Genomic DNA, 12598 nt, shown 5'->3' with positions numbered 1-12598 from the left:
ATCACAGAAAACTGTTTCTGCGACACCTACACCAATAAGTGAGGAAGTTAATGATAATGATCATGAAACTTCAGAACAAGATACTACTGAACCTCGTAGATCACCCAGAGTGAGATCCGCGCCAGAGTGGTATGGTAATCCAGTTCTGGAAGTCATGCTACTAGATCATGATGAACCTATGAACTATGAAGAAGCGATGGTGAGCCCAGATTCCACAAAATGGCTTGAAGCCATGAAATCTGAGATCGGATCCATGTATGAGAACAAAGTATGGACTTTGGTTTACTTGCCCGATAATCGGTAAGCAATTGAGAATAAATGGATCTTCAAGAAGAAGACTGACGCTGGCGGTAATATTACTGTCTACAAAGCTCGACTTGTCGCAAAAGGTTTTCGACAAGTTCAAGGGGTTGACTACGATGAGACCTTCTCACCCGTAGCGATGCTTAAGTCTGTTCGAATCATGTTAGCAATTGCCGCATTTTATGATTATGAAATTTGGCAAATGGATGTCAAAACTGCATTCCTGAATGGATTTCTGGAAGAAGAGTTGTATATGCTGCAACCGGAAGGTTTTGTCGATCCAAAGGGAGTTAACAAAGTGTGCAAGCTCCAGCGATCCATTTATGGACTGGTGCAAGCCTCTCGGAGTTGGAATAAACGTTTTGATAGTGTGATCAAAGCATTTGGTTTTATACAGACTTTCGGAGAAGCCTATATTTACAAGAAAGTGAGAGGGAGCTCTGTAGCATTTCTGATATTATATGTGGATGACATATTACTGATTGGAAATGATATAGAATTTCTGGATAGCATAAAGGGATACTTGAATAAGAGTTTTTCAATGAAAGACCTCGGTGAAGCTGCTTACATATTAGGCATAAAGATCTATAGAGATAGATCAAGACGCCTAATTGGACTTTCACAAAGCACATACCTTGACAAGATTTTGAAAAAGTTCAAAATGGATCAAGCAAAGAAAGGGTTCTTGCCTGTGTTACAAGGTGTGAAGTTGAGTCAAACTCAATGCCCGACCACTGCAGAAGATAGAGAGAAAATGAAAGATGTTCCCTATGCTTCAGCCATAGGCTCTATCATGTATGCAATGTTGTGTACCAGACCTGATGTGTGCCTTGCTATAAGCTTAGCAGGGAGGTACCAAAGTAATCCAAGAGTGGATCACTGGACAGCGGTCAAGAACATCCTGAAATACCTGAAAAGGACTAAGGATATGTTTCTCGTATATGGAGGTGACAAAGAGCTCATCGTAAAAGGTTACGTTGATGCAAGCTTTGACACTGATCCGGACGATTCTAAATCGCAGACCGGATACGTGTTTACATTAAACGGTGGAGCTGTCAGTTGGTGCAGTTCTAAACAAAGCGTCGTAGCGGGATCTACATGTGAAACAGAGTACATAGCTGCTTCGGAAGCAGCAAATGAAGGAGTCTGGATGAAGGAGTTCATATCCGATCTAGGTGTCATACCTAGTGCATCGGGTCCAATGAAAATCTTTTGTGACAATACTGGTGCAATTGCCTTGGCAAAGGAATCCAGATTTCACAAGAGAACCAAGCACATCAAGAGACGCTTCAATTCCATCCAGGATCTAGTCCAGGTGGGAGACATAGAGATTTGCAAGATACATACGGATCTGAATGTTGCAGACCCGTTGACTAAGCCTCTTCCACGAGCAAAACATGATCAGCACCAAGACTCCATGGGTGTCAGAATCATTACTATGTAATCTAGATTATTGACTATAGTGTAAGTGGGAGACTGAAGGAAATATGCCCTAGAGGGAATAATAAAGCTATTATTTATTTCCTTATATCATGATAAATGTTTATTATTCATGCTAGAATTGTATTAACCGGAAACATAATACATGTGTGAATACATAGACAAACTTAGTGTCACTAGTATGCCTCTACTTGACTAGCTCGTTAATCAAAGATGGTTATGTTTCCTAACCATGAACAAAGAAGTTGTTATTTGATTAACGGGATCACATCATTAGGTGAATGATCTGATTGACATGACCCATTCCATTAGCTTAGCACCCGATCGTTTAGTATGTTGCTATTGCTTTCTTCATGACTTATACATGTTCCTATGACTATGAGATTATGCAACTCCCCGTTTGCCGGAGGAACACTTTGTGTGCTACCAAACGTCACAACGTAACTGGGTGATTATAAAGGAGCTCTAGGTGTCTCCAAAGGTAGATGTTGGGTTGGCGTATTTCGAGATTAGGATTTGTCACTCCGATTGTCGGAGAGGTATCTCTGGGCCCTCTCGGTAATGCACATCACATAAGCCTTGCAAGCATTACAACTAATGAGTTAGTTGCGAGATGATGTATTACAGAACGAAGTAAAGAGACTTGCCGGTAACGAGATTGAACTAGTATTGGAATACCGACGATCGAATCTCGGGCAAGTAACATACCGATGACAAAGGGAACAACGTATGTTGTTATGCGGTCTGACCGATAAAGATCTTCGTAGAATATGTAGGAGCCAATATGGGCATCCAGGTCCCGCTATTGGTTATTGACCGGAGATTGTCTCAGTCATGTCTACATTGTTCTCGAACCGTAGGGTCCGCACGCTTAACGTTACGATGACAGTTATTATGAGTTTATGCATTTTGATGTACCGAAGTTAGTTCGGAGTCCCGGATGTGATCACGGACATGACGAGGAGTCTCAAAATGGTCGAGACATAAATATTGATATATTGGACGGCTATATTCGGACACCGGAAGTGTTCCGGATGATTTCGGATAAAACCGGAGTGCCGGAGGGGTTACCGGAACCCCCCGGGGAAGTAATGGGCCTTATTGGGCCTGAGGGGAGAGAGAGGGCAGCAGCGCAAGAGGTGGCGCCCCCCCCTCATGGGGAGTCCGAATTGGACTAGGAGGGGGGCGCGGCCCCCCTTTCCCTCTCCCTCTCCCTCTCTTTCCTTCCCCCTCAAAGACTCCTAGTTAGACTAGGAAAGGGGAGTCCTACTCCCACTAGGAGGAGGACTCCCCCTCCCCTTGGCGCTCCCCATAGGGCCGGCCGGCCTCCCCCTTGCTCCTTTATATACGGGGGCAGGGGGCACCCTAGAACACACAAGTTGATCCACGTGATCGTTCCTTAGCCGTGTGCGGTGCCCCCTGCCACCATATTCCACCTCGATCATATCGTTGTAGTGCTTAGGTGAAGCCCTGCGTCGGTAGAACATCATCATCATCACCACGCCGTTGTGCTGATAGAACTCATCCCCGAAGCTTTGCTGGATCGGAGCCCGGGGAGCGTCATCGAGCTGTATGTGTGCTAAGAACTCGGAGGTGCCGGAGTAACGGTGCTTGGATCGGTCAGATCGGGAAGACGTACGACTACTTCCTCTACGTTGCGTCAACGCTTCCGTTGCGGTCTACGAGGGTACGTAGACAACACTCTCCCCTCTCGTTGCTATGCATCACCATGATCTTGTGTGTGCGTAGGAATTTTTTTGAAATTACTACGTTCCCCAACACTATAAGCATATATTCCTCCCTCATAATAAATTTCAGTAGCATCATGAATGAATTCAACAATATAACTAGCACCTAAAGCATTCTTTTCATGATCTACAAGCATAGAAATTTTACTACTCACCACATAGGCAAAATTCTTCTCATTCATAATAGTGGGAGCAAACTCAACAAAATAACTATCATGTGAGGCATAATACAATTGAAAACTAAAATCATGATGACAAGTTTCATTGTTATCATTATTCTATATAGCATACATGTCATCACAATAATCATCATAGATAGCAACTTTTTTCTCATAATCAATTGGAACATCTTCCAAAATAGTGGATTCATCACTAAATAAAGTCATGACCTCTCCAAATCCACTTTCATAATTATCACAATAAGATTCAACACCCTCCAAAATAGTGGGATCATTACTTCCTAAAGTTGACACTCTTCCAAACCCACTGTCATCAATATAATCATCATAAATAGGAGGCATGCTATCATCAAAATAAATTTGCTCATCAAAACTTGGGGACAAAAAATATCATCTTCATCAAACATAGCTTCCCCAAGCTTGTGGCTTTGCATATAATTAGCATCATGGATATTCAAGGAATTCAAACTAACAACATTGCAATCATGCTCATCATTCAAATATTTGGTGCCAAACATTCTAATGCATTCTTCTTCTAGCACTTGAGCACAATTATCGGAATCCTTATTCTCACGAAAGACATTAAAAAGATTAAGCATATGAGGTACCCTCAATTCCATTTTTTTATAATTTTCTTTTATAGACTAAACTAGTGATAAAACAAGAAACAAAAAGATTAGATTGCAATATCTAAAGATATACCTTCAAGCGCTAACCTCCCCGGCAACGGCGCCAGAAAAGAGCTTGATGTCTACTACACAACCTTCTTCTTGTAGACGTTGTTGGGCCTCCAAGTGCTAAGGTTTGTAGGACAGTAGAAAATTTCCCTCAAGTGGATGACCTAAGGTTTATCAATCCGTGGAAGGCGTAGGATGAAGATGGTCTCTCTCAAGCAAACCTGCAACCAAATAACAAAGAGTCTCTTGTGTCCCCAACACACCCAATACAATGGTAAATTGTATAGGTGCACTAGTTCGGCGAAGAGATGGTAATACAAGTGCAATATGGATAACAGATATGGGTATTTATAATCTGAAAATATAAAAACAGCAAGGTAACTAATGATAAAAGTGAGCACAAATGGTATTGCAATGCGTTGAAACAAGGCCTAGGGTTTACACTTTCACTAGTGCAAGTTCTCTCAACAATAATAACATAGTTGGATCATATAACTATACCTCAACATGCAACAAAGAGTCAGTCCAAAGTCACTAATAGCGGAGAACAAATAGAGAGATTATGGTAGGGTACGAAACCACCTCAAAGTTATCCTTTCTAGTCGATCTATTCAAGAGTCCGTAGTAAAATAACACGAAGCTATTATTTCCGTTCAATCTATCCTAGAGTTAATACTAGAATAACACCTTAAGACACAAATCAACCAAAACCCTAATGTCACCTAGATGCTCCAATGTCACCTCAAGTATCCGTGGGTATGATTATCCGATATGCATCACACAATCTCAGATTCATCTATTCAACCAACACAAAGAACTTCAAAGAGTGCCCCAAAGTTTCTACCGGAGAGTCAAGACGAAAACGTGTGCCTTCCCCTTTGCATAAGTTCACGAGGTCACGGAACTCGCAAGTTGATCACCAAAACATACATCAAGTGGATCACGTGGTATCCCATTGTCACCACAGATAAGCACATGCAAGACATACATCAAGTGTTCTCAAATCCTTAAAGACTCAATCCGCTAAGATAACTTCAAAGGGAAAACTCAATTCATCACAAGAGAGTAGAGGGGGAGAAACATCATAAGATCCAAATATAATAGAAAAGCTCGCGATACATCAAGATCGTTCCACCTCAAGAACACGAGAGAGAGAGAGATCAAACACATAGCTACTGGTACATACCCTCAGCCCCGTGGGTGAACTACTCCCTCCTCGTCATGGAGAGCGCCGGGATGATGAAGATGGCCACCGGAGAGGGATTCCCCCCTCCGGCAGTGTGTCGGAACGGGTCTAGATTGGTTTTCGATGGCTACAGAGGCTTCTGGCGGCGGAACTCCCGATATATTCTGCCCCTCGATGTTTGTAGGGTATATGGACTTATATAGCCGAAAGAAGTCGGTCAGGGGAGCCACGAGGGGCCCATGAGGGTGGGGGCACACCTAGGTGGGTAGGGCGCGCCTCCCTGCTTCGTGGCCACCTCGAAGCTTCCGTGACGTCTAGTCCAAGTCTTCTGGATTGCTTTCATTCCAAAAATAACTCTCCCGAAGGTTTCATTCCGTTTGGACTCCGTTTGATATCCCTTTTCTTCGAAACACTGAAATAGGCAAGAAAACAACAATTTGGGTTGGGCCTCCGGTTAATAGGTTAGTGCCAAAAATAATATAAAAGTGTAAAATAAAGCCCATAAATATCCAAAACAGATAATATAATAGCATGGAACAATCAAAAATTATAGATACGTTGGAGACGTATCACTTGGTGACTCACTTTAACATTCAGATACGCCAACAGGATTATCCTTTACCTAAGGTTTATTTAGATCATCAGCCTATGGAGCACCACCCATTTATTGCTAGTGGTTACCCTAACATTCCTATTACTTATAACTTGGTTTTTAGTGTGAACACTCGTGATATTATCCCATTGCCTACACCTGCTTTGTTTGATCCTATTGCCAGGGGTGGATACAAAATTTTGCGTGAGGACATCGTCGCCTACCGGAACAAACTAGCTGTAACACTGGTGGAGCCTCAGTAGTGGGATCCTCAGGTGCTAGCTCCTCAACATTTCAACATAGGACCCCGTGGTTTCTTTGAGTGGCCCTAGACCAAGTTAGGCCAAAATCCTAAGCTTGGGGGAGTACGTATTTCCACCGACATTACATTCATGTTCACATATTTCACTTCAGTTGTCGGTGTTCACACATTTTCATTGTATTATCCATGCTAAATTTATTTTCTCGCTTTCTTCTTGTGTGTTTGAAATACTTGAGAAAATCCAAAAATACTTCCTGCTTCTTTTTTTATTTTTCTTTCTAGCATAGTTAGCTGTAGTATCTAAAAAGAAAACCCAAAAAGATTTCCTTGTTCTTATTTTGCATGTTGGGAGCTTTCCTGTGTAAATAGTTTTTTCTCGTTTTTGCTTTTCCCTTTTTATTTGCATTCTTTCGGAAAACCAAAAACTCCAAAAATATTTCCGTGTGCTTCTATGAATTTCTTTTCTTTCTTTTGAGTCATACCGAGGAGAAGACCATGATGAAAATGTTGAGTAGCTCTCATATGCATTATTGTTGATCTAATAAAGAGCCCATTTTACCTTGTCTTCTCCTTTTGAATAAAATGTTTGCAGATTCCATCTTAGTCCACAACACTCTTGCACTATTATTATTTTCATATCGTTCGGTCGTGCAAGTGAAAGGCAATAATGTCGATATTTGATGAACTGGCCGTGGCAGAGAGAAACGGGTATGAACTCGACTTGTTCTGTTTTTGTAAATATGTTTAACCTAGTATCCATGATTCAACCTATTATGATCAAACATGTTTGCAATGACAATTAGAGATTATAGTTTCTCATGCCATGCATATGTAGCTAGGAGTGGATAATGATTTATCTTAGATGTCAACATTGCGTTAAAATGATTTTCATGTAGTATGATGGTATGGTATCCTCCTCTGAATGTTCGAGTGGCTTGACTTGGCACATGTTCATGCATGTAGTTGAATCAAAACCAACATAGCCTCTATGATATTTATGTGCATGGTGTTCATATCCTACTCATGCTAGTATCCAATGTTACTTATGCATAATGCATGTTCATGACCATTGTTGCTCTCTACCTGGACGCTTCTCAACCTATTTGCTAGCCTTCACCTGTACTAAGCGGGAATTCTGCTTGTGCACCATAAAACCTTGAACCCAAGTTATTCCAGATGAGTCCACCATACCTACCTATATGCGGTATTACCCTGCTGTCCTAAGTAAATTTGCAAGTGCCACCTCTAAAAACTTCAAATAAATATCCTTTTTGTGTGCCTGGATCGTTCATAGAGCGACAAGAGGTAGTCGCTATCTTCCATGCTGAGCGGATTAATCTCAGGATGAGTGTTTATTCACTCTTCATTGCACGAGAAAGGGGCGGTAATAGGGATTCCCAGTCCCGAATTGAAAAAAGAAAGAGCTTTCAAATAATCAAACAAAAACTCTTATAGAGTCATAACCTTTACTTTATCATTTGGGAACCGCCACTAATGTGTTTAGCATGGAAGATATTGATAACTAATGGTCGCGAAGTAAACAAGAAGGGTGCACCTCTCAAAATTACATTTACCTCTGTTTTAAAACTTGAGGTCTGGCACCTCTGCAAATCACTGCTTCCCTCTGCGAAGGGACTATGTATTTACTTTTATGATGGGTCATCACCTTCTAAAACAAGCGCCAGAACCTGAGAGCACTGCTGTCATGACTTATGCATTGTGTATAGCTAATGTTGGATGCATCATTACTGGATCTTTTCTACCATTGATAACCCACAAGTATAGGGGATCACAATAGTTTTCGAGGTAGAGTATTCAACCCAAATTTATATATTCGACACAAGGGGAGCCAAAGAATATTTGAAGGTATTAGCAGCCGAGTTGTCAATTCAACCACACCTGGAGTTTAATTATCTGCAACAAATTGATCAGTAGCAAAGTAATATGATAGTTTTGATAATAGTAGCAGCAACAATCACTACTAGGAAAAGGGCTATAGATGATATGGCCACTAATGGCGCACCAGACATGTGGTGCGCCATTACTATATTCTAATGGCGCACCATGTGTTGGTGCGCCATTAGTAATATATTACTAATGGCGCACCTGGTGTGTGGTGCGCCATTAGTAGTTTTGAAAAAAAATTAAATTTTTTTTGTTACTAATGGCACACCGTGGTATAGTGTGCCATTACTAGTTGACATAGTAATGGCGCACCACACCCACCGTGCAATATTAGTAGTTTGAAAAAAAAATAAAAAAAATTTGTTAGTAATGCCGAGCCCCACCTCCCCTCGCCCCGTCGCCCCACCGTCCCAACCACCCGCCGCCGCCGCCAGCCGCCACCGCCCCCTGGCCCCACCGCCCCTCGCCCCATCGCCCCCACCACCCGCCACCGCCCCGACACCGCCGCCTCGACCCCCGCCGGACTCCACCCCCGCCGCCCCCGCGCCCCCGCGCCCCCCCCCCGCCGCCCCGACCCCCGCCGGACTCCTCAACGTCTTCGCCTTCCTCCTCGCCGTCGGCGCCGAGTAGCGACGCAGCACCGTACACCCCCCGACCCTCCTCCTCCCCTTTCCCCCCCCCCTCCCCCGCCCGCGCCGGGGCTGATGGCCCCTTCTCTGTCTCGCAGGCAAGGTCTCTAGCGCCTTTACGACACCGACGCCTCCACCGTCTACGGCGTCTGCGCCTTCTTCGACCTCCGGCCACCGCGGCCTCACCGTCGATCCGCGTCACCTTGTCAACCCCGGCCCCGCACGAGCTCGCCATCGTCTTCCTCTCGGTGAGCTGCACCGGTTGCCCTCCCCCCTTCGATTTCATCGCCGTAGAGTGTCGCACCACCGCGCCCCAGCTCCTGGTTGCCGCCCCCTGTGGTCGTGCTCCCCTCGGCCCCTGGCCGCGCCCTGGCCCCACCCAGGCATGCTCACCACACCGCGACCGCGCCTCCACTACGCTCGGGCCGCGCCTCCACTATGTATTTTGTCCAGCCATTGTTTTTTAGTGCAAATTTCTCGTGTATGTGTGTGTGGTCGATTCTATTCTTCTTAACCTTGTGTCTTGTGTGATCGATTCTATTCTGCCTAAGTGGATGGAGCATCTGTAGATGCAGGTGCTTGGTTAGCGTAAATTGCAGGGTGCAAGGGAGGGAGTTAGTACTGATTATGGTAGGATTATGGTAGGATGAGTGTCATAAAACTTAAACATGCTGCCAATCTTGTGGGTTCCTTTGTACCTTGAGATCGTTCCTTGTTGGCAAAATGCAGTTTCCGTAAGACATAGATCTCTCCTTCGTAGCAGCCTTACAAATGTGTGTAAATCTAACCGGTGGAATGCATAACATGTAGCTAAGCAGCCTGAAAGCAGACACAGTGCAGCAAGTGTCAGTGGTAATTTTTTCTCTTTCTTGGAAAGGTGGACACCAGGATCTCTTGGCATTAGTTAGGGATGATAACCCATTCATGAGGTGGGTGACCTGGCTATCTGGCTTAAGTTGGAGGCTGCAACAGAAGAGTTCATTCAGAAAAAAATACAGGCTTTAAAGATGTTTGTGAGTTTCTAGTTCCAAGGTATCAAGAGGAAGACAAGTCTTCTAGAATTGTTAAATCTAGTGATGTGATTAAAGATGACATTGCTGCTGAACCTAGTGACACCAAAAAAGCTGATGTGTCTAATGGTAATTAGTCTCTGAATTTTGACAGTGCAGACTACTTCTTTTCATACCTATGCAGCTTTATCTCGCCTCATAATTTGAGTTTATTTGTTTTACTGATGCTATTTGTAAAATTGTAATTGCGCTTACGGATAATGCCCCTTGATTTTGCTTTCTGCCTAGACTAACTCTGTCTACAACCTCTTGCATGTATTTTTCCCTGATGTTTATCTAAACTGGTTTTTGTCCTTTTATTTATAAGTAACCAAACAAGTTTCTTCTACTTATAAAGAGTGCTGGAGCTCATGGCCTTGCCTAAGAAAAACCATCTATAATTGCTAAGTTTAGAATAATAGGTGAGCAACTTTGTCTCGGGTATACAATGCAAACTTCCAGACCGTAAGCTAGATACACTATTCAGCAAAAAAAATTGTCGCACTGATGTCCCATTATGAAGTCTAAGTCCATGTATACTGACCAAGCCATCATACTGCTAGCTAGTTTTTTCTTTTCTTTAGATGAATGTTTTTATACTCCTAGCTAGTTGCCTACTTTGCATTTTTTGACGACTAGTGGTACTAATAAATTCAACTAGAGCCATCATATGTCCACAAGTGCATTGGTGTAGTTGATTATCTTTTGCTCAAAATTTATGCTGCTATAATGTTGTATGATAATGTTTTAAGGGTACTAATTGGTCTCTTCTGCTGCTTATCAGAGATGGGGGGAAGCAGCCACCGCCGCTTTGCCTCACCGGAGTACGAGTTGGATGCTTTCGAGTTCTTCAGTATCATACTTGGGACTTCAATATCAGCCACGAGGCAGGTATATAAAACGAGAGATCTCCCCTTCACCCATCTCATTATGATAACTCTGTTGTTTGCTACATCACTCCTTGTCCCAAATTGCAGAGGCTGCCTGACACTTTTATGAACATGCTAGGTGAAGATCTGCCAGATAATGTGAAGCTCCGACAGGCCGGCAGCGGGGTTCGCAGGCTGTGGGACGTGGAGTTGGTGATCGAGGAGGGCCACATGTACCTGTGCCGTGGCTGGGAGAAGTTCTACAGTGCCTACGACCTGCGGACCGGGTACTTTCTTCTCTTCAGGTACGACAATGACGCCACAATGCTCATCATGAAGGTTTTCAACGCGACTATGTGTCGCATGCGCTACGCTGACGACGAAGATGCCAGTGCATTCTGCCTCTTCTTATTCCTCTACATTTGGCTTTGTCTCACATCGATTGTTAATGGTCATTGTTGCATTTGGACAAGCAATGGGAGTAGCAGCAGCGACACTGGCTACAGCCAAAGCAGCAGCGATTATGGCTGTAGCAAAAGCAACAACGATTCTGGCTTTAGCGAAAGCAGCAGCGATTCTGACAACAAGAAGGATGATCCGGACTGGAGTGGGGGAGAAGAGGAGCAGAGTGGGGATGAGGAGCTGCAGGATGACGATGGGCATCAGGCTGAGGATGACCTAGCGCTGGTGGTCGCTAACCAAGGGCAAGAGATTTGGTGGTGGCTGACCATGGGCAAGAGATGGTGGTGGCTGACCATGGGCAAGAGATGGTGGTGGCTGACCATGGGCAAGAGATGGTGGTGGCTTAGGATGACCTAGCGATGGTCATGCCTGTCCTGCCTGAAGGTGGCCTTGCGATGGTGGTGGTGCCTGACAATGACCACGCACCGGTGGTGGCACCGGCGATCCCACAGTTGGGCGACATGACCACGCCAATTGTGGTAGAAGACTACATCCCACAGCTGCCTCCACCGCCTCGCCGCTCTTGGCGCATCGGGCCGAGGAAGGAGAAGGAGAAGAACAATGATATATATATATATATATATATACTTAGTTACCTATGTTATCTCTAATATGCTTAGTTTCCTATAGGTTAGCTCCAAAATTACTTATGTTAGCCCAAAATGATCAAGTTTACATAATAAGCTTATAGTCTTCTTCTTATTCTTCTTCTTTTCCAAAATGACATATGTTAGCTTGATTTTACCTAAGTTGGCTCTAATATGCTAACTTAGAGCTTATATGCTTAGTTTCCTATAGGTTAGCTCCAAAATTACTTATGTTAGCACAAAATGATCAAGTTTACATAATAAGCTTATAGTCTTCTTCTTATTCTTCTTCTTTTCCAAAATGACATAGGTTAGCTTCATTTTACCTAAGTTGGCTCTAATATGCTAACTTAGAGCTTATATGCTTAGTTTCCTATAGGTTAGCTCCAAAATTACTTATGTTAGCACAAAATGATCAAGTTTACATAATAAGCTTATAGTCTTCTTCTTATTCTTCTTATTCTTCTTCTAGTATTCTTCTAGTGTTCTTCTTCTTCTACTAGTATTCTTCTAGTCTTCTTCTTCTTCTCTTCTTCTTCTTCTTCTTCTTCTTCTTCTAACTTCTTGTTTATCATTTTGCAGATTTGATTTAATTCACGGAAGCTTGCATGGATGGAGGGCTTATTTTCCATTTGTGTTTTTATTTTGTATCAATGTGAAACTTTTGTGAATTGATGGATAACGGTGTTGGATGATGAACAATGTGAAAC

The sequence above is a fragment of the Triticum urartu genome, chromosome 2, assembly GCF_003073215.2.
Source record: "Triticum urartu cultivar G1812 chromosome 2, Tu2.1, whole genome shotgun sequence".
Classification (NCBI taxonomy): Eukaryota; Viridiplantae; Streptophyta; class Magnoliopsida; order Poales; family Poaceae; genus Triticum; species Triticum urartu.
The sequence above is the reverse complement of the archived record's forward strand: the minus strand, read 5'-3'. Positions refer to the sequence as shown.